General features: G+C 42.6%; 1 protein-coding gene across 14 annotated transcripts in view; it reads right to left on the reverse strand.

The window, feature by feature from the left end:
- The window catches only part of LOC146820907 (uncharacterized), a 408,950-nt gene extending 383,934 nt beyond the window's left edge, over window positions 1-25,016 (reverse strand). For 3 of the 14 annotated variants that reach the window (XR_014963067.1, XR_014963068.1, XM_085611785.1), the window contains exons 1-2: window positions 18,487-18,605; window positions 18,294-18,364 (exon numbers count right to left, since the gene is read on the reverse strand). The gene's annotated coding sequence lies outside the window, so the exon portion shown is untranslated. Of the gene's footprint in view, window positions 1-16,853; window positions 16,958-17,621; window positions 17,748-17,835; window positions 17,958-18,293; window positions 18,365-18,486; window positions 18,606-21,605; window positions 23,382-24,048; window positions 24,175-24,262; window positions 24,384-24,717; window positions 24,789-24,908 lie in introns of those variants that run through there. The other 11 variants (XM_085611784.1, XM_085611782.1, XM_085611781.1 and 8 more) reach the window with 8 other exon arrangements.
- Window positions 25,017-25,331: the final 315 nt, after the last annotated feature.

The following is a 25,331-nucleotide window of genomic DNA, read 5'->3' on the forward strand; positions in this document are numbered from 1 at the left end:
TAACTGACAACTCCGAACTTCACCTTAACACCCAAGAATAATCTATCATTAAATGTGTCTGTGAGATAGTTTATAATATTATTGTCATAATAATGTAGTAGAGCTTGGTTATCCATGAGATTGTTGATAGTAAAATAACATTGTGTGTGTCGCAAAGCAGCTGCATTGAAATCTGTGTGATGTTAATTTATTCAAAGCAGTAGGTCTCAATTGTATTTTGGACTCATTTCCCTGACTAGCATTTAACGTTATTTTGCGTGTACTGTGAAATGTTGCATGTATTTGTGATCCCACACTTAGACAGAATGGCCATGATGAAGTTGTAGGGATACTTCCCAGAGACGACAAAACACCTGTTGGCTAAAGGAGGTCTAAAGAAAACACTAGAAAATGAAACCACGACATGAAGCAAGACATGGAGCTCCCTGTGCTCATTATACTTTAAGTTTTGAATGAACTTGTTGATACGAATTGTGTGTGCTTCGTGAGGTTACAGGATTGTGATTAGGGGAGTAGGGTGTATTTTTCCATCATTTGAAAGCACAATGGGCTAAAACCCTGTTCATATAAAACTGTATGAGATGGTTTTATGAGCGCCTGAGACCTGATTGGTAGAATTAGTGATAAACGAAGAGCAGTCATGGTGAACAGATTAAAATGTAATGCCCTACCTCTGCACAGCGTCATCTAGATCTCACTCCACATGAGTGTGCATGCACCAGCATGCATGCTTCGTACGCCTTCTGCCCCTCTCCAATGACTAATACTGTCTTCTATGATTCCCAGCCATAAATTTCATGCAGAGAATATGGTAATGGTTATTACCAAAATATAGTTAGTTCTGAGAATACCTTGTTCAATTCAGAACTTGCAGGGCTGGCATCTACTTCAATTGTTTGCCTTTATTCTTAATTGGGTGAAAATGTGAGTCAAGTCGAAGAAAGAGACAGTACGGTGGAAATAGTTGCCTGTGATGTGTGAGATTGGGCACTTTAGCTTTATTGCACATGTACTACTGGTGGTAATATAATTCAATTACCACTCTGGTTAGACTTTTTTGCCTTATTCCCATAATGTGGGATGCACAATTGGCAGCTTTTATCAAAGTAGCTGTTGTTAACTAACGCACCACAAGGCAATACCTAAGAGCAGCAGTCAACATAATTACCAATATGCTACAAACTGTTACATCACTTCTCAAAGTTAAATGGGTAGATTGATCTGATATCACAAGTCTTTTCACACTGATTTAACTAAAGAAAGTGACACATTGTAAGCTCTTACCCAGACGTTGGGCTAATGCACATTCTTCTTAAACACTACTAAAAAGTGTGGCCTTTTATTAAACGCTTTAGTGGTGGCATGAATGTAGATCATAGGAGTTGTAGACACCAACAAGGTAATAAAATCTGTTCAGTTATGAGTTTAGAGGACGTTTGTACCCTCCTGGTATATGCAAGTAGGGTGTCCAACATTCCATTTACAACTTGCAGGACACTTTGTGTGTGCAGAGACCACTGCATCTGAGTCCCTAGAGAGGATAAAAATTACACAACTTAAGCCCTTGGTGTCAAAACTCGATAAACTTATCTCAGCGGTGAATACTAGAGGCGGGGGAAAAATTGAGGTAGCTAACCCCCAAAGAAGTACGGGGTCTCTTGCTACGGAAGCTCAACCATGTAATGCCCCCTGCAATTTAATAGCCGGAAGTAATAACTTCCCAATACAGAATGCTGTTAGGGGATCAATCGCAGACACCCAAAGATCAATTTCCACTTCACTCCGAGCCCTACCTAGTACTGGTTCCCAGAGCAAGAGTAGCCAACCTACTGTACATCTGTCAAGCGCAGCTGATAAAGTTGCAACTAAGACGAGGGAAGGCGGCCAGGGGCCTAAAATTCATACGCCTACGAAAAGTAACATGATGCCAAGAACTAGCTCCCACCAGTTGCCAACAGTAAACTTACCCCCCGAAGCCCAACCATTTGTTGTTGCACTTGTGGGTGTACCACCCCTAAGTGAGGGGAAAAGAGAAAGGGAGGATGAGCTGAAAAATAAGTGTATTCAATGGCTCACGATAAATAGACCCTTACCGAGAAATACTTCAGGTGAAATCCTTCTGGCTAGAAGAGGGGGTTGGATTGGGAGGAATCCAAAGACTGTAGCCGTGATGTGATAATTCTAAATTTTAGGGATGCTACTGCCGTGCAACACATATGTAGCACCGATACCTATAGGCAAAACACCCAAATATCTACATTACACCTCTCATATTTTTATCCCACTCCTAGCCTGGAACCATACTGGCCTAGAGTTAGGCCTGCAAATAGGGGGCACAACCCTTTTCCTCATACCCCGGAAAATAGAGGGTTATATAGGGATAGTAGGCATATTCGCCCTCTCTTCTTCCCGCTACAACCACACTGGAATAGATTCAGCGTATTGGAGGAGGTAGATTGACTCAGCACAGATGAAAAGCCAAACCAGCATACCAACAATGAGGCCCCTAGCTGGCCAAGGACCTTAGAGGGGGAAACCCCATCATAGACTTTATAGGCAATTTACCATCTGACCACATACCTAAGGGAAGGGCAAATAATGTAACTACGTGGGCCACTGAGGGCTCTGATGATTCGACACAATGCTGCATAAAATTGGTCTCATGGAACGTAGCCGGCCTAAAAAATAAACTGTCTACCCCAGAGTGGGCTGCATTTATGGCAAAATTTGATATCTGCCTAATGCAAGAGACCTGGGCATTGGAAAATAGTGCCAGTCCGACCTTTGCCACTTATGACATCTTGGCATCATCCATAGGCAAAGGCCGTCCTTCTGATGGACTATCAATATGGATAGCCATGCACCTGGGAATCCAGGCCACACAAATACCAACAAAATCCCTGGATCTCCAGTGTGTTCTACTAAAACCTCCAAGTAATCCCCCAGTGGCATTAATAAATGTCTACTCGAGACCAATCAAAAATGGCAAAGAATCAACTGTAATCAGTGATCTGGCCTCATTCATTGCAGGGCTTGACCCTTCTATTGCTATAATTATTGGTGGGGACTTTAACTGCCAGTTCGAACCGCTGGGTGAAGTTGAACTGGGTGACCACTACGAAGTAGATGAGCTATGGCACATCCCAGCTCCCGATACTGTCCTTGTAAGAGCCTGGACACCTTTGGCGTTACAAATAAAATCCTTCTCCCTTGCAATGTCCCTTCGGGCATGCAATGGGAGAATGGATTCTGACCGCCCAGCAATTGGAACATTTAATCGGACTAACAGGCTGTCCATCATCGATTATGTAATGGTAGAGGTTAAAAACTGGGACAAGCTGAAGGACTTTAGAATAGAGAAAAGACAGGACAGTGACCATAATGCACTGATCCTAACTTTGAAGCCAGGGTCTTTCGGGCTAAAAAACAGCGAGACCAAACCAATCTTGGCAACACCCCCCCTCGTACTAACTAATAATAGAAGAAGGGTGAAATGGCCCTACCTGGCAAAGTCACCTTTACAGCTCGCAAAAATCTATCAAATAGTGATACCCTTTATAGCCCAGATGGCTGATGGAAACGGGTACGCACAAGTACTGAACACACACAAACAGTTAGTCACGGCACTGGGCGATGTTTTCCATCCTGTAACTAGAGCCAAGAGGCACGTACCGAAAAATTACCCCTGGTATAATAGTGCCTGTAGGAAATTAAAAAAGGACCTCCTAATAGCAATTAAGCTAAAAAATAAACTGAACATTAGAGCCCTTAGGAAGGCATATAAGGAGAAATTATGCAGGTGCAGGATGGAATGGGAAGAGGAGATGTGGGAAAAACTGAGGGAAGCTTTAATGCTAAAGGACGCTAAACTTTTCTGGGAACTAGTGAATTGCACCAAGAGAGATAGCGGGGAATCCTTTTTGCCAAACATTGCTCCCTCAGTGTGGGAAGCCCATTTTGCTACACTGTATAGTTCTTCCCCGGAGGCAATTCTGGTACAGCCAGATGGAGATAGGGCAATTCAACTAGATGACTGTCTTTGTACCACACTGGACCTGGAACCCCCGTGTGAGTCCAGAATAAGGGGTTCCTTGGACTGTGAGGACCAGATAGACCACCCAGGCACTAGGGTCTGGCTGGCCTCCGAAAATGTTGATAGGATCACAATTAAGGAAGTAGAGTATGCTATCACCAGGCAGCCCCCCAACAAAGCACCTGGTTTAGATAAAGTGCCAGGCGATCTCTTTCGCTCCCAACCCAAAATCTGGGCACCCTACCTAGCTGTACTGTTTAATGCAGTTTTGCTGGGAACTAATATCCCAGATACCTGGGCTGGGGCCGAAATTGTTCCTATTTTTAAAAAAGGATGCCCCTTAGCTCCCTCAAATTATAGGCCGATAAGCCTTCTGGATACCACACAGAAACTTATGGGCCGGATCATTTTGGACAGATTACTAGGGTGGGCAGAAGAGAATAAAATAATAACTACCCTCCAGGCTGGGTTTAGAGCTGGAGTCTCGACTCTGGACCAGCTCTTTAGGTTGCAGGTCCTGTTTTGGAAGACTGTAAGCCTGGAGGGCGGTAGCCTATACCTGGTTTTCGTAGATTTACGGGCTGCTTTCGACCTTGTGCCCAGGGAAAACCTATGGAGGGTCCTGGAAGATCTAAAGCTCCCACCATACTTACTTGAAGTTCTGAGGTGTTTCCATAAAGGGAACTACGCCCAGGTACGTTGCGGGAAGAACGGAGAACTATCGGGCCGTTTCCCAGTTACCAGAGGAGTACGCCAGGGTTGCGCCCTGGCACCCACGCTTTTCAGCCTTTATATAAATGGCTTGATGGGCGAGCTGGATGCTGTCAAAAATAGCGATGTCCCTCGGTTGTCATCTGGACGGGTGCCTGCTTTGATGTTCGCGGATGACACCTTACTGTTGTCACGAACATCCACAGGTATCCAGAGGGTACTGGACGGTTTTGTAACATTCTGCGCTTCGAGGGGACTCGAGATCAACTTAGAGAAGACGAAGTATATGATCTTCGGCCCCCCGAAGCGCACCTGTCCCTGCCCATGTTTGAATGGCATCCCGCTTGAAAGGGTCAGAACTTTTGTATATCTGGGTGTTACCCTGACTGAAGATTTCAGCTGGGGCCCCAGGTAGTCAAATCTGCCTTGAGGCTCGCGCAGATAACGGGTGGTATCAACAAGTTCCATAGGAAAACACAATTTAAACCAGTTTCCCCAGGTCTTGAAATGTATAGGGCTCAAGCTAGACCTGCCGCTATATACGGCGCAGAACTTTGGGGCCATACTCGTGTATTGACCCTCTCTAAGGTCGAACATACATTTATTAGAAACCTGCTAGGGCTTCCCCAGAGTACGCCGCTTACACCTTTGAGACGAGACCTAAATCTAGAGCCTATCTCTGAACTCTTATCGAGCCGACCTCTCCTGTATTGGAGAAGGTTATGGACAGTGCCTGAGCTCGATGACTATAGAGCTGAATTTTCAGCAATTTGGGACCAACTGAAGAGTAAAAATATACCTTGGCTATCTCACATCAAAGCTGTAGTATATCAGATAGGCTTGCCCCAACTATGGGAGACCCCTGGGGAAAGTTGCATAGCGGTTCAGAGAACAGAATTGCTAGCCCTACTTAGACAGCACAACCTAGCTCTGTTATATCGCTTACAGCCCATGGGCAGGTTGACTACAGAATTCTTACAAGTAAAATTGGCACCCAGCAGGGAGGAGTTTTTAGATTTGATTCAGCCCAATATGGCAAAAAAGTTATATATTCAGCTAAGGTATGGCTGCCTCCCTATCGGGGAACTGACCTGTAAATGGGCGGGGAGAGGTGAGGGGGTTTGCCCTGGTTGTAATGAAGCTAAAGAAGACTTAGCCCATATCCTATTTTTTTGCCCCGCCTATAAGGAAATACGTAGATCTTGGCTTGTGCCATTGTGCAGAAATCTGGGTCTAAAACAATGTGCCCAAGCCTGCAGGATTTTACGTTACGACACTTCACCCCCTATTGTGTTCTCTGTTTCTCGTTTTTTATATGGTATGTGGCGAAGGAGGTCTGCCTTGACTAATTAACTAAATATTTGATTGTTTTTAATAATGATGAGCTAAAATTGTACACCACTTCATCTTTGATAACTTCTGTTTAATAACTTTTTATTCTGTGTTCACAATTATTTATGTTTTATCTTGTATGTACATATTTTATGTGTCCTTTTATGGTCACTGACCGAAATAAAGCTATCAAAGAAAGAAGAAAGCACAATGGGCTAAAACCCTGTTCATATAAAACTGTATGAGATGGTTTTATGAGCGCCTGAGACCTGATTGGTAGAATTAGTGATAAACTAAGAGCAGTCATGGTGAACAGATTAAAATGTAATGCCCTACCTCTGCACAGCGTCATCTAGATCTCACTCCACATGAGTGTGCATGCACCAGCATGCATGCTTCGTACGCCTTCTGCCCCTCTCCAATGACTAATACGGTCTTCTATGATTCCCAGTCATAAATTTCATGCAGAGAATATGGTAATGGTTATTACCAAAATATAGTTAGTTCTGAGAATACCTTGTTCAATTCAGAACTTGCAGGGCTGGCATCTACTTCAATTGTTTGCCTTTATTCTTAATTGGGTGAAAATGTGAGTCAAGTCGAAGAAAGAGACAGTACGGTGGAAATAGTTGCCTGTGATGTGTGAGATTGGGCACTTTAGCTTTATTGCACATGTACTACTGGTGGTAATATAATTCAATTACCACTCTGGTTAGACTTTTTTGCCTTATTCCCATAATGTGGGATGCACAATTGGCAGCTTTTATCAAAGTAGCTGTTGTTAACGAACGCACCACAAGGCAATACCTAAGAGCAGCAGTCAACATAATTACCAGTATGCTACAAACTGTTACATCACTTCTCAAAGTTAAATGGGTAGGTTGATCTGATATCACATGTCTTTTCACACTGATTTAACTAAAGAAAGTGACACATTGTAAGCTCTTACCCAGACGTTGGGCTAATGCACATTCTTCTTAAACACTACTAAAAAGTGTGGGCTTTTATTAAAAGCTTTAGTGGTGGCATGAATGTAGATCATAGGAGTTGTAGACACCAACAAGGTAATAAAATCTGTTCAGTTATGAGTTTAGAGGAAGTTTGTACCCTCCTGGTATATGCAAGCAGGGTGTCCAACATTCCATTTACAACTTGCAGGACACTTTGTGTGTGCAGAGACCACTGCATCTGAAGAGACACTCTGAGCATGCTTCAGAAGACATTTGTTTAGCAGTAGGGGCTGTGAGACAAGTACCACATTTTTGGGGATTAGTTTTAAAACCCCTCTAAATCAGGCCATTATAAAATATATTACTTGGCCAGGGAGTGACTTTATGGAGTGTGATTACTATTTATACTGCAATTAGTTCAAATCCCTTTACCACCTCCTAAAGAAAGCCTCGACTGCTCACTATAGAAACTTTTGAGAGGCAAGTTTTGAACATCAACAATTCTGCCATCCAAATTGAATGAAACAGTCTTAAGATTTGAAACACAAATGGTAAATATCAGTATCAGTATCTGACATGCAAACTGCCTAGTAACCACTTATTGCTGCAACTCCCAAAGAAATGGTAATAAGTGCTATAGGTGATACTTGACTGGATTCCTAACACACATTAAGTCACTGGTGTGGGCACTGGGTGCCTGCTAGCAGGCTTCACACCTCACTTAAATATGCTGGAAACAAGCTTTATATTCTAAAGCACAGCAGGTATCACAACACAGTGTTATTTCCCTGGAAAGGTCAATCCCTTGGCCTTGCCATCAGAGTCACCACCAAACCAGCTATGGTTAGTGCACAAGTTGGGAACTGTTGAACCAGAAGATATCGTTTTTAATACGGGCTTCATATTTGAGCAAACTATTTGCTCTTGGGCAATTTGTTTTTTTTAACATATTCCTCTTCTCTAAGCCTGGGCAGTGAACTCTGCTCTTCTCGCAGTGTTTGGGGAGTTTTCCACACTCTGCTTAACTCCGAGCTCGCTGAGTTCCGAAAACCTCCGTATATTTCAGTTTTTTTCCTCACTCGTACTTGTTACCATCAAGTTGGCGAGTGCGAGCGAGGGAAATCAACCTCCCGGTGAGATTTCTCAATGCAGGCAGTCGGATATCTCAATGCGAGTGGCCCGGTGGCACGACTGCTCGCATTAAGAAACCACCCGTTTGCGACAAAGCTACCGCTCAAGTAGAAAAACTACTTGAGCAGCAGAAAGGAAGTAGCGCCCGCTTGCATGATGCCGTTCGTGATAATTTCACAGCACGGACAAACACCCCGTGCTGAAAATTACAGCAAATGGCATTTTTCTAACACACTCCGCCACTTGGGGAGTTCCGTTTAGCACAGCAGAGTTTTTCTTTTTTGCATCCGAGGCTTAGTCTTCTCCCTTTGGCAAAATTGTGAACATTTATAAACAACATAAAAGACTGCTAGTATGTGTGTGTAAAATGTGTAGTTAAACATTGGACTGAATGGCGATGGAGGGTGGAAGTGCTCAGTTTCATGGTGTACTCACCAAACTCCAATATGAAGTTAGTTAAAGTCTTTGCAGTAAGTAGCAGTGTGTTATTGTCTTGTGTCCAGTGGCGGTGCGTCCATTAGGGCGCTGGGGCGTTGCCCCACAAGCTGCCCATGCCCGCAGCTCCCTCGGCGTCTCTGAACTGAAGTAAACTCTCAGTTTACTTAAGTTCAGAGACGCGAGGGAGAACTGACAATCATGTCAGTCAGCATGACGTCGGACCGCCCACCCCCTTCAGAGTCTGAAGGGGTTGGGCAGTCTGGCGTCATGTTGACTGACATGCATGCATTGTCAGACCAGGGGCAGGCAGCAGCACAAGTGCGCATGACTGGTGAAGGTCAGCCAATTTTTTTGGCGTGCCCAGTCATGCGCACTAGTGTCTGCTCAGGCTGCGGCTGCGCATTAGGAGAGCGAGGGTTGAGCAAAGGCTCAAACCTCGGTCTCCTAATGGGCAGGCAGGCAACTCTGCCCTGCTAAGCTAATCCTGGCGCTGCTCAGGATTGGCTGAGAGAGTTTGCCAGCAGTGACACAGCTGTTTATAGGCGCCAACCAACAGGACCCCGGCGAAGAGGCAGCGTGGACCGGGTCAGGTAAGTTTTTAATTTTATTTTAAAACTCCCCCAGGCCCGGCCCCCACCCTCGCGCATTTCCCCCCACTACGATCTGCGACTGTGGGGTGTGAGTATCGCTGTGCATGTTTGGTCTCTCGTGCCCCGTACTTTGATTTTCTGTGTTTCGCTGGGTCTGTTTGTTCGAGTGTGTTTTGAGTTTGTATCTGTGGTTGTTTGTCAGTGTGTGTTGTCTCCCTCTCAGGGTGCCTACCTGCTCTCATCTCACTCTCTCCCCCTACATCGCATCGGTGCCTTTGCTTTTGTGTCACTGTCTGTGTTTGTCATTCATTCGACACTTCACCTTGTGCCCTTCTTGTGTGTGTGTATATTTGTTGTGTGCGGTTCCCTGTTTCCATCATGGCAGGTTTTGTTTCTTGAGATGCGTGTAATGCATGCAGTGTACGTGCCCGCTGAGTGGGTGGGATGTTGTGTGTGCAGCATGCTGTGAGGGCTGAATGGGGTGCTGCTTGTGTGGGGTGCATGCACCGAAGAGCCCGGTGTGTGCTGTTTACAGCTTGCGACCCATGCTGTCTGTATATAACATGTTGTGTGTGTTGCATGTAGGACAAGCTGCTTGCTGCGTGACACGCTTGTTGTGTGCACTGTGTCTGTTCCTGTGTGTACAGAGTGATGCTCGGCTCAGAGCAGCTGTGGGCGGGCCTGGTGCCCCCTGGGACTGCATCTGTTCCCTCGATCCCTCCCTCTGTCCCCCCTAGCTCCCACACCCTTATTTCAGCACACTTCTATTGTGCTTTCCTACTTGCAGCATACCTCAACCGAGGCTTTAATTAGCAGCTGGCAATATCCTAAAAGCTGGGACTAGAGTTAAAAAAATATAACCTTCGTTCCTTTAATCATGAGTGGTAAAATATTTATAGACAGTTCATTTTTATCCGTTCAGTCTGCCTTCCACAAAAACAGAACGGGACCTGAAAGTCGTGACCCACTTGGTTTTTGTACGATCGAGAGACTAAGTGCAGCCCGGTTGAGAATAGGCACGATGCACAGACTGCTCCCTGTGAACACTTCCTGAAAGGTTGATGCTGAATCAGGCTGCCGGAAAGTGAATGGAATGTTGCAATAGAAACATGCCGTGACGGTGACGTCAGCCTGGCACAAGTGTGCTGTGGGCGTTAGATGTTGCTAGGGAGTGTGCCAGGGCTCTGCACAGCTTACCACAATGGTGCCTGTGCTGAACCTGGGCAGTGTGTATGCTTTGTGTGTGACAGTGGCATTACAATATCAGGCAGCCTGTGTGCGACATTCGAGCTCCAGGCAGTATGTGTGCACACTGTGTGTGGCACCCATCCCTAGATAGCTTGTGAGTTGTGAACCTGGAGAGCGTTTGCACTCTGTGTGTAGTTTAGGAGTTTGGACAATTTTTGTGCTGTGTGTTACATCTGACCATCTCTGCGTCACCGAAGCTGAACAGTGTGTGAGCATGCTTTCTGTGTGTGGCATTCAAACCTCGGAGTGGCGGTGTGCTTTCTGTGTGTGGCATTCAATCCTCAGACAGTGGTGTGCTTTCTGTGTGTGGCATTCAACCCTCTGGAGAATCGGTGTGCTTTCTGTGTACTCAGAGAGTGGTCTGCTTTCTGTGAATGGCATTCAAATACATCCAATTCATAACTCTGTTAATCATGCATTAACACTTTTAAGTCCTTTTTGCAAGTGCTATTACCCATTTTTACCTCTATTTACTTCCTGGTGGTTTGTGCTTGACTAGTTAAAAGAAGAAGAGATTTAGAACGACTATCGTTGCTCAATTTAAACACAATGTAAGTTTAACCACAATGTAAGTCAGGAGCCTGCCTTGAAATGTTTAATCACTATGTCTGTGTCTGCGTGTGTGCCTGCGTGTGTGGGGAGGTATCCATGCATGTCTGTGTGCAATATATTTTTGCATGGGATTCGCACCACACAGTGCCCGCTGCTTCCTCCCCAGAGCCAGGCCGTCCTATGATGTCTGTAATAACCGGTGTCATAAATGCGGGGCACACCCACCAGCTGGTGGCGGAAGTGGAAAGATAGAGTGGACAGTGTGTTTGCTACGATGTTGTCAGGCTGGGATGGAACTTTCCTGCGAGCGTAGCAGGTGTGAAGGGAAGTAGTGGGGCTGGGATGTGTTGTCTGTGGTGGGGAGGGCCGGGTAGTACCTGGAAAGGTGCAGGCAGTGGTGAAATGCATGAGCCTTTCCGAGATGGTTTGTATAAGGAAAAAACTGTTTTGGGTCGGTCTCCTTCGATGTTTTACTCTTACCCCGAATTGGCGACTGTGGTGGGCAGTGCATGATCCTGCCAAGTGGTTGGCTTGTCAGGGCTGTGAAACATGTGGTCTCGAGCTATGAAACGTGTAGGCCTTGTGGTATGTGAATGTGAGTGGAATGCATCTTTCCGCCGCGTGCAAACATCTAGGCTCCTGGTGAACCGTACCGTGTTACACCAGTGGTAACAGAAGGTGCAGTGCTGCAGCTCTGTGTGGGCACTGAGGCTGCACCGCGAGTGTGCTCAGGGCACAGGCTGTGCATGCAGTGGTCGCCGAGTGTGTGTGCTGCAGCCCCGTGTGGGTACAGTCAATCAATCAATCAATCATTTGTAGAGCGCACTACATACCTGGAAGGGTCTCAAGGCGCTGGGAGGGGGGGTACTACTGGTCGAACAGCTAGTCTTGAGTAGCCTCCTGAAGCTCAGCAGGTCTTGGGTCTGTCGTAGGCTCAGTGGGAGGGTGTTCCAGGTCTTGGTGGCGAGGTGAGAGAAGGATCTTCCACCGGTGGTTGTTCTACCGATGCGAGGGACGGTGGCGAGTGCAAGGTAGGCGGAGCGGAGCTGGCAGTTGGGTATGTAGAGGGAGAGTCGTCTGTTGAGGTAGGCTGGGCCGGTCTTTTGGAGTGCCTTGTGTGCATAGAGGAGGAGCTTGAAGGATATCCTCTTGTTGACCGGGAGCCAGTGCAGGTTTCTCAGGTGGGGGGTGATGTGGCTGTGGCATGGTACATCGAGGATCAGTCATGCAGAAGCGTTTTGGATGCGTTGCAGACGTTTGATGAGCTTGGTCGGGGCTCCCGCATAGAGGGCGTTTCTGTAGTCGAGTCTGCTGCTGACAAGGGCCTGGGTGACTGTTCTTCTTGTGTCTGTCGGGATCCACCTGTAGATCTTGCGGAGCATGCGGAGGGTGTTGAAACAGGAGGAGGAGACGGCGTTGATTTGCTTGGTCATGGAGAGCATTGAGTCGAGGATGATTCCCAGGTTGCGTGCGTGGTCGGTGGGTGTCAGGGGGTGTCGGGGGCTGCACGGCGCGAGTTATCAGTGCACAGGCTGTGCTCACGGTGGTCGCTGAGTGTGGGTGTTGCAGCTCTGTGTGGGTACAGGGACTGCACTGCGAGTGTGCTCAGGGCACAGGCTGTGCTGCGGTGGTCGCCGAATGTGGGTGTTGCAGCTCTGAGAAGAACACATAAGCCTCATCAGTTGAAGTTCCAATAATGAAGATGCTACTGTTTTGACATGTGGCATTGACAAAAAAAACAAGTCTGATGAATTCAGTTTCAAGTGTACATTGTACAAATCTTGATTTATTTTTATGGCTGGAGCAGGGTGTATCTGGTAAACTGGAACATTAACAGCCGGTAAGTGAACAGACTGCTTGTCCATGTCCAATATTGATTTAGGAGTGCAGCTTTAAAGTGTATTTTAACAGAATGGTCTCCAAGCACTAAGAGTGTTCTTTCCCAGAGAAAGGGTAGAAGACATAAAAATGCATCAGACAACTTGAGGCGGAAACATCACTCTAATAATAATAACCGTTTATTGAGCACATCACAAAAGGAATTGCTTAATGGCGCTCAAATAATATGTGATGTTATTTAACCGACTCAAGGGTATTCGTTTAACACACTCTCCTTTGCGTCAAGATATCTTGGTGTGTTCGTGTGCCGGCTGAGCAGGTCTGTGTGGGTAGAATATGAAGGCACAAGGTTTGGACCCAATGAAAGCATGCCGCCTTTCTTTCACACTAGGGTGAAACACCAATACATTTTAGTTGGGTCATAGCAGAACATATTTAGCCCTTAAAGATTGTCTAGACGCTCTGGAAGTAGTATTGTGCGTTGTGTCGGCCTTGCACCCTGTATTTGCATTTCAACTCACAGAGCTATTTAATGTTTTGGGAAGGAGGCCATTTTGCAGGTGGGTGTATTTGCGGGGTGAACTTGACTTCATCTGTTCAATATCCTGTCTGAGACATGAGTGATGAAAGCAGGCAGGGCCAAGGCAAGTGCATATTAGCACACATAATTGAAGGCCAAAACTCCTTCCACAGGTCTCAATGCTATTTAATTCACAGACTCACTATTTCAGAATTTAAACATTTTCAATGTTAATTATTTATAAGAAATCATTGTTACTCATTTAGCTTAAAAAGCTAACACCCAGTGACAAAGCCAATCATACTGACAGGCTTTAGGCATTTGTCAGTTGCTGTATCATTTATCTGGATAAAATTAAATCACAGAGAGAAACCAAAATACCGGTCTGAGAGCACACTATGGGAATCACAGAAATGTATTTGGCATGTTCCTTTATAGGGAGCACCCACTTTTTTCATCTCACCTAAAGACCTATCTGCACATATTTCTATATGACTGGTTACAGCCAGAAGCTGTGGGGGCTTCCCGAAGTCTGGTTAGAGCATATTTTTTGAAAGTTAATGCTGCATGCAGTGCAAGACACTGGGCAAGCACACATTTTAAAGGGCTAAAGTTATCATGCAGAACAATTTACATATTACAGTAACTGTTAAACAAATTAATGCAAGAAGATATGTTGCAGTTTTTAATGTGTTTAATATTTCAAGACTATACTTTCCCACTGCCTAATAAGCCGTGCTTTATCGCTGCATTCATTTGCTTTAAAATTCGCCATTTTCCAAATCTTTTTTAAATTTCTTTCTCAGTAGAGGTACTCTCCCTAGACCCCAGGTTTATCCATTGAACTTGTTCACATCGCTAACTAGTGTTTTCTATTGGAGAGGGTAGAGCCAAAGCACTCTTGCTTAGTACCCTAGCCCTCTTCAGAAGTCAGACTTGCTTGGCAAACCAGAAATCCTCTTAAATAATGTATGAGTTTTCTTATATAAATGCCTAGAAGAACTAAATTTTTAATTCATTTATCACAAAAATAGTGCTGAAAATCGCACCAAAAAGATGCCCATTTTTTTTAATTTCTTCACGGGAGGAAAACCCCTCGAACCCCCCTTATTGCCGTCGCGCTCGCTCGCAGCGCTCGTGTACGTTGATTTGCTCTGCATACGAACTCACCAGTTTCAAATTCCACCAGCCGCCACTGCTTGGGTCTCATACTTTAACAAGCCTTTTGATCCATGTCAGATCATGTTATCGCTAAGTTTCTGTACACTGATCTGACAATATGTTAGTATTTTGAAACAGAGTTCATGCAAGAAATAAACACCAATGGCATACTCCCAGGACAGATAACTAACATGTTTATGTCCACACATTCAGTATCAGCAAGTGACTTTATTTGTATCTCTGTAACTGAAGGTGTTTCAAAGGATGAACAGTGCAGGACCCTTCCGGTGCTGCATCTACCCCCTACGCCGTCAACATGACCATCTTTAACACCTGAGCTGATAGAGTGAAAATTGTTTGTCCTGTGAGTGGGTTAAAAGTGTCAAGGAACCAAAATTCAGGAAAATTAATGTCCGACAGTGCCTCAGTGTGGGGGAATTGGACAGAAGCTGTGATTTCAGGACAAACCATCAAAATGCGGGATGGTCACCGTCCTCCCCCCAACATGAGAAGCTTTGACGTTTGAGAAAGACTGCTATGAAACTGGAAGCGAAAAAACATGGCATATCTTAGAATAGTAAACATGTATGCAGTAACAAAATAGACATATATTTGCTTTAGATGTGACTTTCTAATTTTATTACTAATACACAAGTTAATTTGACTTAAGCTATGTCACTTCCTGTGATTATTTAAAGTCAAAGGTCACATGGCTTCTTGTGATGCCATGAGGGTCAGCGGTTATGTGATGTCACTTCCGATCATATTATGAGGTGTGATGTCACCTCTGCTACCTCTGATATTTTGGTGTATCAACGTCCATGTCTTTCCCCCATTTGGTATTTTAAAAAAGCAGACCTATTTGGAGTTAAGTGGGCTCCTGAACCCCTGGGCTCGTGTGTCACCTGCTGCTCCATTCATAGCTATGGCAATGGCACACACATGCATCCAGCCTTCGAACAGGTCGTGAAAGCCCGAACAGCATCCCCTCTTGCCACTTGCTCTGCCATGATTAACATACATCTCTGGTATCCATGTATGTGATACACACATGCAAATAGTCCACCTATCAAACTCGTACTGCCGTGTTACCAGTCTCCACACTACTCCCTTATTTGTATGCGAAGTCGGCCTGCACAGAATCTCTATAAATTTTTCATCTTCACTGTACTACCACATGTGCTATGCAATATACCCGAACCATCACTCATCTAGTCACCCGCACATCGGGACAGATTTATGTTCCCTGGCGCATCCCTGCAAATCAGCAGGGATGCGCCAGGGAAGATGCATCACGCAAGTTTGCCCTTGCGCCACTGCAGATGCGCCGCATTTACAATGCAGTGCATCGTTACGCAAGGACAAGCAGATGCATGACGCATCTGCCGGCGTAAGGTTGGCGCAGTGCTGAAGTTGTGCCGCAAGCGCAACGCAACTCCAGCACTGTTCCAACCTGCCCTATCCCTAACATAGTGCGTCATGCCTTACGCCTGCTTGAAGCAGATGTAAGGATTTGACGCACCAGCATTGGAAAAGTGACTGCGTAAAATCTTATAGATTTCACTGCGTCACTTTTCCGAGGTTTTTTCCGACGTAACGCCCACCCTGCATACATTAAACCTGACGCGGGTTTAATGTGGAGCAGGGCTTTACAACGTGACGCATCTCCCTAGATGCGTCACATTGTAAATCTGTCGCAGAATGGTGCTAGCTTTGAGCCGCCGCTGCGTCACAAAAGTGAAGCAACGGCGGCACAAAAGTGGCACACGGGTCTTGTAAATCTGCCCCATCATGAGGAAGTCTATGTACTGGCCGATTCAACCATCAATGTTTTAATCTTTGCAGGCATGCACTTACTTGCAAGCCCAGAGGATGAGACAATAGCGTTTTGTGACATCAATGCGCTATGTGAATGGCATTGACAGTATCAATTAAAATAATTATTCTTCAATATGATTTTCTAGAACCTTGACAAACTATATAAACGAAGAGATTTGGTAGTAGTGTACCCAGAGCTGGGAACGGACCGCACATCAATGGAGCATGCAAACAGTAAGGTAAGGCAAAAAGTCAGAGTTCAAGAATGTCAATGGGTGCTGTTAGCCATAAGCACTTACTACCATGAAGTGCGATAAGCAGCGTGCGAGCACGTATGCCAAGAGTTATCAAAGAGATATAGCTTATACAGCACTCCCAATAGTGAAAAACACAGTTAATTGTAATGTAAATGTGACACGAATCAGTAGCAGGAGTATAATGTCAGACAAATTTCATCAATTGAGAGAATTATTCACATAATGTTCACACAAATATGGCGGGATTGACATGATGATTCAACCAGATTCCAATATGTTCGATGAGGTTTAATATTCTCCAATGCATGTGGTGTACAAGGAAATTGCCAACACGTGTTTTGTCTGTACGCAAGTGAGTACAAAAGACTTTTTCAAGGCTGTATGACAATGACATGCAAAAAAAGGGAGAAAAATTTCTATGAGCCAGGTTTAAATTAAATACAGTATCTAAAAAAAGAGCTATACAGTCCATTTTACACAATCCATATACAAAGAATATAGATAACTCATATTAAAAACACTTAAGGACAGATATGTAGTATTTCAGGAAACAATAATTAGTGGAAGAGAAAAATATCAAGTGTAGTGAAGAAATGTACACTGAGAATAAAGAAAAAGTAAATCACCGAAAATGTGTAAATATGTAAAAAGAATGGGTTGCAAAGGAAAGCTAGAAAGGAACTGGAAAAGTGCCAGAACCTCAACCTGTTGTGATAGAAAGAGGATGACAGTGAAAACGAACATGAACGACGTAAAGATGTGAACAATATAAAATAGAGTTAAATTGAAACGTTTTATTATTCTAAATGTGAATATTGAATAATGTGTAAGGAAAGGTAGAACCAAGAACGAGAAAATAGGAGGAAATTAATGAGGAGAAATGAAAAAACGAGGTCCCGAAGACTAATATTAAATGCTAATATCAAGTGAAAGCGTAGAGAAAGTTAAAGAGCAGATTCAAAAATATAATTATCCGATAAAAAAGAGACCAATCCAAAGTACTGCCTCGGTCTAGAAGGGCAGAGACTAATATCAGCTCACCCAAAGATGTGTGTATCCAAGGATTACACTGCCCATATGGGCTAATGATCCATACACTGATCGTGTGGTCCAATATTCAGAGGCTGGGAAGCAAAGAACGTCCCAGTTTTGGCACAAAGAAATATACTAAAACGAAAAGCATAGTATGAATGTAAATAAAACATAATAGTGATAATGGAAGGATCAAAAAATAAAGGAGTGAATAGTGACTTACCCCCAGACATGAGAGTAAAGTCCGGACAGTAATCGTAATAAGTTCCCGAAGGGATACATTTTGTAATCCAGTACCATATAAATAATAGCTCAGTGTATCAAAGTGTAGAGCTAGGCGAAATTCTAGAATAAAATATGATAAAGCATACTATGTATAAATATGTAGTCACAGTCAAGGACTGAAACATATGTATATTCATTCATATATGCATAATAAAGCAGCCCACTCTTCATAGTAGATATTAGCGTCAATCATTCACAATGTACAAACAAGGATAAAGAAGTCGTCCAGTATTGTATGGGCAATGGCTGAAAATAACCAAGTTAAAGGCTATAGGAGTTGTCAAAGATCTACGGAAAATAAAGCATGGGGAACAGAGTATTATGTATGTTTACTAATGGAGGAGTGAGCATATGACGAGTAACAGAATTGAATAAAAAAAAAGAATAACTACTTACCCCCCACAATGAGTTACGAGATCGAAATATGTGCTGCAGTCATGGGGTAGTCACAATGAAAGTAGAGGAATCTACGAGCAAATGTAAGGTGTAAGTTTAAGGTATAATACACACAGGCAAAAGAAGGGTTAGACCCTGTAGGAGAAACGGTCGATGGGCAGGAGGACGGGGTTGCGAAAATGTAAAAGCTTACCAGAACTCCTGAAAGTGGCCAAAAGAACAGTTGACAGCGCCTGATAACGCTGTGATGCAGAAAGTGCGCGAGGACGCCAAGTTGTTATATGCGGAAGTCAGCAAGTACTTGCCGCCAATGGGTACTCACGTGATGTGAGAGAAATAATGGAAATAAGACTATGCACAGGTAGGACTACGTGCAAGTGTGGGCGCCATTTTGAAGTGTGTTATAAGGTATAAAAGCATGACGATATCTGCTGGATTGTAAAGAAATAGTTTGAGTCCACTTATTAGAGCTATAGTATCAAGCTGTATATGAATAATGTAGCCAGAGAAATGTAAAATAGGATGAGGGAGCTAGCAATGGTTATTGAAAAATGAATAAAATAAATATAGAAAACTAAGTAACGAAGAAAAGAAGAAGATAACGACAAAGTCAGGGACTGGCAGACGACACTAATATATCAACTGAGCAACAGAGTGATAACATAGATGGGACATATTAGTGTAATAGATGAAAAAACGAAGAATCATGTACTGAGATACATAAATTGTGAAATAGTAAAAGAAGGTACAGATATAGATGTGTCAAGAGTAGTTATAAGAAAGACCCGATCGTGCTGTATGGTGACTTGATCTATATCTAAAGTAGAAATGGGTAAACACCAAACTATCAGTAATAGATATGGACATGTAATAAGACATTATGTACATACAATATAGACAGAGGTCTAATGCAATATAAGTAATATGGGCATCATATTCTTCATTTTTCCAACAGTATACGAAATAGTAATAATTTATGTCCGAGCAGGATCATGATAACATGAGCATTTCAAGTGCATTATTATACAGTTTTGGTTGAAGCATGTTATAGACATAGCGTCATCACAAAAATGGAATAGATTCAGTTAATGGAACAGATGAACAGAAGACAGCTATACATGTAATGTAAATCATTGATCCTTGAGGAATACATGTAAATCACAATCAATGTTAAGCCCCAGATCGACACATCTTAATTTAATTAGCCATTTCGACTCTAGTTTCCTGAGGGCCAGCGTGTTGTTGCCACCCCTTGGGTCTGGGTTGAGTTTATCTATGCCGTGAAATTTAATATGTAATATTTCAGACAAGCTGTGTTCGGTGTTATAATGCACAGCTAATGGGTAATTGATATTGTTATTCCTTATTGCCCTGATATGTTCTTGGATCCGGTCTTTCAAAGGGCGTATTGTGCTTCCCACATAAATACGGTTGCACTGGCATGTAATACAGTAAATTACATATTTGGTGTTACAATTAATGAAATGGTTGATTTTGTGGACTTGACATGTATTGTAACTGAAACTGGATATCTTATTAATTGTAAATTGACAAACCTTGCACATGCCGCATTTATAGAAACCCTTAGGTTTACTAGGTAGCCACACGCTGGGCAATTTGTTGGTAGTGTATGTCCCTTGTGCTTTGTTCAAAATGCTGCACAGCGTCCTACCTCGTTTGTATGTAAACGTGGGCTTATTTTTGAGGTAAGTATCAAGATCATGATCCAGTCTGAGTATATGCCAATGCTTGTTAAAGGCCCAAAAGATCTCTTTGCTGTGCGAGTTATACTGAGTGATGACTGGAATATGCTGTCTAACAATGCGTTTCTTGTTATTGGGTCTAAGTAAATCAGTGCGTTTGGCTCTATTGATTCTTGTGTGAGCTTTCTTAAGAAGGTCATTCTTGTAGCCTCTGTTTGTAAAGCGTGTTATGAGATTGTTAATCTCAGATTGAAACACCTCTTCGGTACTGCAGTTTCTTCTCAAACGAGTCATTTCTCCATATGGAATGGCTCTGATTTGCGAAGAAGGGTGTGCACTAGTGGCATGTAAGACAGAGTTGCATGCCGTGCTTTTGCGAAAGAGTTTGGATTCCACAGTGCCTTTGTCTGCAAATAGTGTCAGATCGAGAAAGTCGATTTGTTTTTTGCTGTAGCTATGTGTAAAGCTCAAGTTGTAGTTATTTGTATTGAGATGACATATAAATTGATCAAGTAGTGAGATATCCCAGCCCCATATAAGAAGGATATCATCAATAAAACGACCCCAGTATATGATGTGATTAGTCAGGTCAGATGGGCAAGATCTCCAAATGTGTTCTTGTTCATAAAAGCCCATGTATATGTTAGCAAATGAGGGAGAAAACTTGGCTCCCATAGCTACTCCAGAGTGTTGTCTGTACCATGTATTCAGATGTTGAAAATAATTATTTTCAAGGGTGAGTCTAGTCAGTTCCCACAGCATTTTGGTATGATCATATAAGGACGCATCGCGTTTAGAGAGAAAGTAAGTAAGAGCTTCCATGCCCTTTTCAATTGGGATGCTGGTATATACGGCATTTACATCAAGTGCTACAAATGTGAGATCATCTGACCAGATGAAATGATCCAATTTATTGAGGACATCTTTAGTGTCCTCAATAAAAGCCGGCAATTGCCGTACAATGGGTTGAAGGAATATGTCAATATATTCTGAGATATGTTCGGTGGCCCCTCCTATACCCGAAATGATGGGTCTGCCTGGTGGTGCAGTAATATTTTTATGTATTTTAGGCAATACATAAATGTAGGCTGCCCTGGGAGTTGGATTGAATAGATATTTAAATTCAATGTCCGAAATGAGACCAGCATTCATCCAGAATCTTAGTGTTGATTCAATAAGACTGATAGTGTCATTCATGGGATTGTGACTCATCTTGGTATAAGCCTTGGTGTCAGAGAGTTGTTTTTCAATCTCACCAATATAATAGTCATTATCAAGAAGAACAATGTTACCGCCCTTGTCAGCCTCTTTAATAGTGATGTGTGAGTAACCTGTTAGTTTGGTTAACGCAAGCCTTTCTTGTTTGGTTAAATTATCTTTTACAAAACCTGGAGTATGAAACGATTTGTCCTCCAGCTGGTAAAGTTCACTGGTGACTGCTTTATAAAAACAGTCAATGAGGTTATCTTGTGGAAGTGTAGGGATAAAGGAGGATTTCGGTTTGAGTCCACTTTCAGTTTGAAAATTGGTGGTAATTTCCAAATCGTTCAAGATATCCTCCATGCTAGGAGTAGTGATAGGTTCATCATCTAGTGATAAGAGCATACGTATGTTTTGAATATCTTCGATGGTTTGACCACTACCACTAGAAGTATAGATAGGTACTGGTTGGAGACGTTTTTGGTTGTCAAATAATTTCTTTAATTTGAGCCGTCTTACAAATTTGAACAAATCAATATGTACCTGTGTGAAATCTGGCCTAGACATCGGACAGAAACTCAAACCTTTCTTAAGTACATTCACTTCCATATCACTTAAAGGCTGACAAGACAGATTAACAATAGACACATCGTCTTTACTTTCAGTATTATCAAGAATGTCACAAATATGAATGTTCTTGTTATGGGATTTTATGCCGGCACTCAATCTTTCTGTGTTCTCGCAGTCGATCTTGTTACCCTTTTGTTTTCTTCTAGCTCTGTTGCTAGTTCTCTCCCGTCTGGTCCTTTTGTAGCCCTTGATTTTTGATTGTTGAAACCCAGTCTCGTGCCCTTCCTGTATCTCTCCAGTTCGGATAAAAAAGAGGAGGAGGAAGAGGATATCCCTGGGGCAGTGCTATCAGTTGCAATTGTGGGTATAGTATCACTCCTAGTGTCGCTGATGTCACTGTTGATACTGGAAAGTTCTGACTCACTAGCAGTAGTTTCCCCAACCTTACTTCTAGTGTTGAGATCTCTGACACCAGCCCTTGGTCTAATGTCGTCAAATTTTTTTGCGTAAGTAAAAATACGACCATTTTTATAGTCACCCTCATCTCTTTTGAGTTTGCGGATTTTCTTATCTCGAATGTAGTTTTGATGGGCGCTCAAGACTTCACGTAGTATCTTATAATTTTTTTCAGTTGTATCTTTCAGGTCAAGTTTTTTGATTTCCTCCTCAATAAGTTCGATTTCTTCAAGTAGCTTGGTTCTCTTCCTTTCCGCATGACGAATAAGGAGATCCATCATCCCAAATGATGATGAAGAGATGAGGTTTTCCCATTCTTGTAGTATGTCAGGGTCAAGATCCTCAAACGTCGGAAAGATAATGACACTTAGTCCTCTAGGGACCTGTTTAATCTCTATATATTTTTTGAGAGTTGTAGAGTCCCACCATCTAGAGAGTTCGGACTTACGCACCTCTCCAATATAATGAAGAGTTGTTTGAGCCCTTGAGGTTTAATTTCTTTAGGGACTGTGTTATAGGACTGAATGCTATGACCAGAAAAGATATCATTAAAGACTTTATCTCGTTCATCATCAAAGCCCGCCATATTAGGAAGCAATGTGTATGTATAGAATTGCTGAATGTCAGGAAAAATTAATAACCTGATGCCGCCTACAGAAAGATTGAGTGCCGGTACCCACTAATTGAATAGACTAAGAGATTTGGTAGTAGTGTACCCAGAGCTGGGAACGGCCCGCGCATCAATGGAGCATGCAAGCAGTAAGGTAAGGCAAAAAGTCAGAGTTCAAGAATGTCAATGGGTGCTGTTAGCCATAAGCACTTATTACCATGAAGTGCGATAAGCATCGTGCGAGCACGTATGCCAAGAGTTATCAAAGAGATATAGCTTATACAGCACTCCCAATAGTGAAAAACACAGTTAATTGTACTGTAAATGTGACACGAATCAGTAGCAGGAGTATAATGTCAGACAAATTTAATCAATTGAGAGAATTATTCACATAATGTTCACACAAATATGGCGGGATTGAAATGATGATTCAACCAGATTCCAATATGTTCGATGAGGTTTAATATTCTCCAATGCATGTGGTGTACAAGGAAATTGCCAACACGTGCTTCGTCTGTACGCAAGTGAGTACAAAAGACTTTTTCAAGGCTGTATGACAATGACATGCAAAAAAAGGGAGAAAACTTTCTATGAGCCAGGTTTAAATTAAATACAGTATCTAAAAAAAGAGCTATACAGTCCATTTTACACAATCCATATACAAAGAATATAGATAAATCATATATTAAAAAAACTTAAGGACAGATATGTAGTATTTCAGGAAACAATAATTAGTGGAAGAGAAAAATATCAAGTGTAGTGAAGAAATGTACACTGAGAATAAAGAAAAAGTAAATCACCGAAAATGTGTAAATATGTAAAAAGAATGGGTTGCAAAGGAAAGCTAGAAAGGAACTGGAAAAGTGCCAGAACCTCAACCTGTTGTGATAGTAAGAGGATGACAGTGAAAACGAACATGAACGACGTAAAGATGTGAACAATATAAAATAGAGTTAAATTGAAACGTTTTATTATTCCAAATGTGAATATTGAATAATGTGTAATGAAAGGTAGAACCAAGAACGAGAAAATAGGAGGAAATTAATGAGGAGAAATGAAAAAACGAGGTCCCGAAGACTAATAATAAATGCTAATATCAAGTGAAAGCGTAGAGAAAGTTAAAGAGCAGATTCAAAAATATAATTATCCGATAAAAAAAGAGACCAATCCAAAGTACTGCCTCGGTCTAGAAGGGCAGAGACTAATATCAGCTCACCCAAAGATGTGTGTATCCAAGGATTACACTGCCCATATGGGCTAATGATCCACACACTGAACGTGTGGTCCAATATTCAGAGGGTGGGAAGCAAAGAACGTCCCAGTTTTGGCACAAGGAAATATACTAAAACGAAAAGCATAGTATGAATGTAAATAAAACATGATAGTGATAATGGAAGGATCAAAAAATAAAGGAGTGAATAGTGACTTACCCCAGACATGAGAGTAAAGTCCGGACAGTAATCGTAATAAGTTCCCGAAGGGATACATTTTGTAATCCAGTACCATATAAATAATAGCTCAGTGTATCAAAGTGTAGAGCTAGGCGAAATTCTAGAATAAAATATGATAAAGCATACTATGTATAAATATGTAGTCACAGTCAAGGACTGAAATATATGTATATTCATTCATATATGCATAATAAAGCAGCCCACTCTTCATAGTAGATATTAGCGTCAATCATTCACAATGTACAAACAAGGATAAAGAAGTCGTCCAGTATTGTATGGGCAATGGCTGAAAATAACCAAGTTAAAGGCTATAGGAGTTGTCAAAGATCTATGGAAAATAAAGCATGGGGAACAGAGTATTATGTATGTTTACTAATGGAGGAGTGAGCATATGACGAGTAACAGAATTGAATAAAAAAAGAATAACTACTTACCCCCCACAATGAGTTACAAGATCGAAATATGTGCTGCTGTCATGGGGTAGTCACAATGAAAGTAGAGGAATCTACAAGCAAATGTAAGGTGTAAGTTTAAGGTATAATGAACAGGCAAAAGAAGGGTTAGACCCTGTAGGAGAAACGGTCGATGGGCAGGAGGACGGGGTTGCGAAAATGTAAAAGCTTACCAGAACTCCTGAAAGTGGCCAAAAGAACAGTTGACAGCGCCTGATAATGCTGTGATGCAGAAAGTGCGCGAGGACGACAAGTTGTTATATGCGGAAGTCAGCAAGTACTTGCCGCCAATGGGTACTCACGTGATGTGAGAGAAATAATGGAAATAAGACTATGCACAGGTAGGACTACGTGCAAGTGTGGGCGCCATTTTGAAGTGTGTTATAAGGTATAAAAGCATGACGATATCTGCTGGATTGTAAAGAAATAGTTTGAGTCCAATTATTAGAGCTATAGTATCAAGCTGTATATGAATAATGTAGCCAGAGAAATGTAAAATAGGATGAGGGAGCTAGCAATGGTTATTGAAAAATGAATAAAATAAATATAGAAAACTAAGTAACGAAGAAAAGAAGAAGATAACGACAAAGTCAGGG

The sequence above is a fragment of the Triturus cristatus genome, chromosome 6 (assembly GCF_964204655.1).
Source record: "Triturus cristatus chromosome 6, aTriCri1.1, whole genome shotgun sequence".
NCBI classification, from domain to species: Eukaryota; Metazoa; Chordata; class Amphibia; order Caudata; family Salamandridae; genus Triturus; species Triturus cristatus.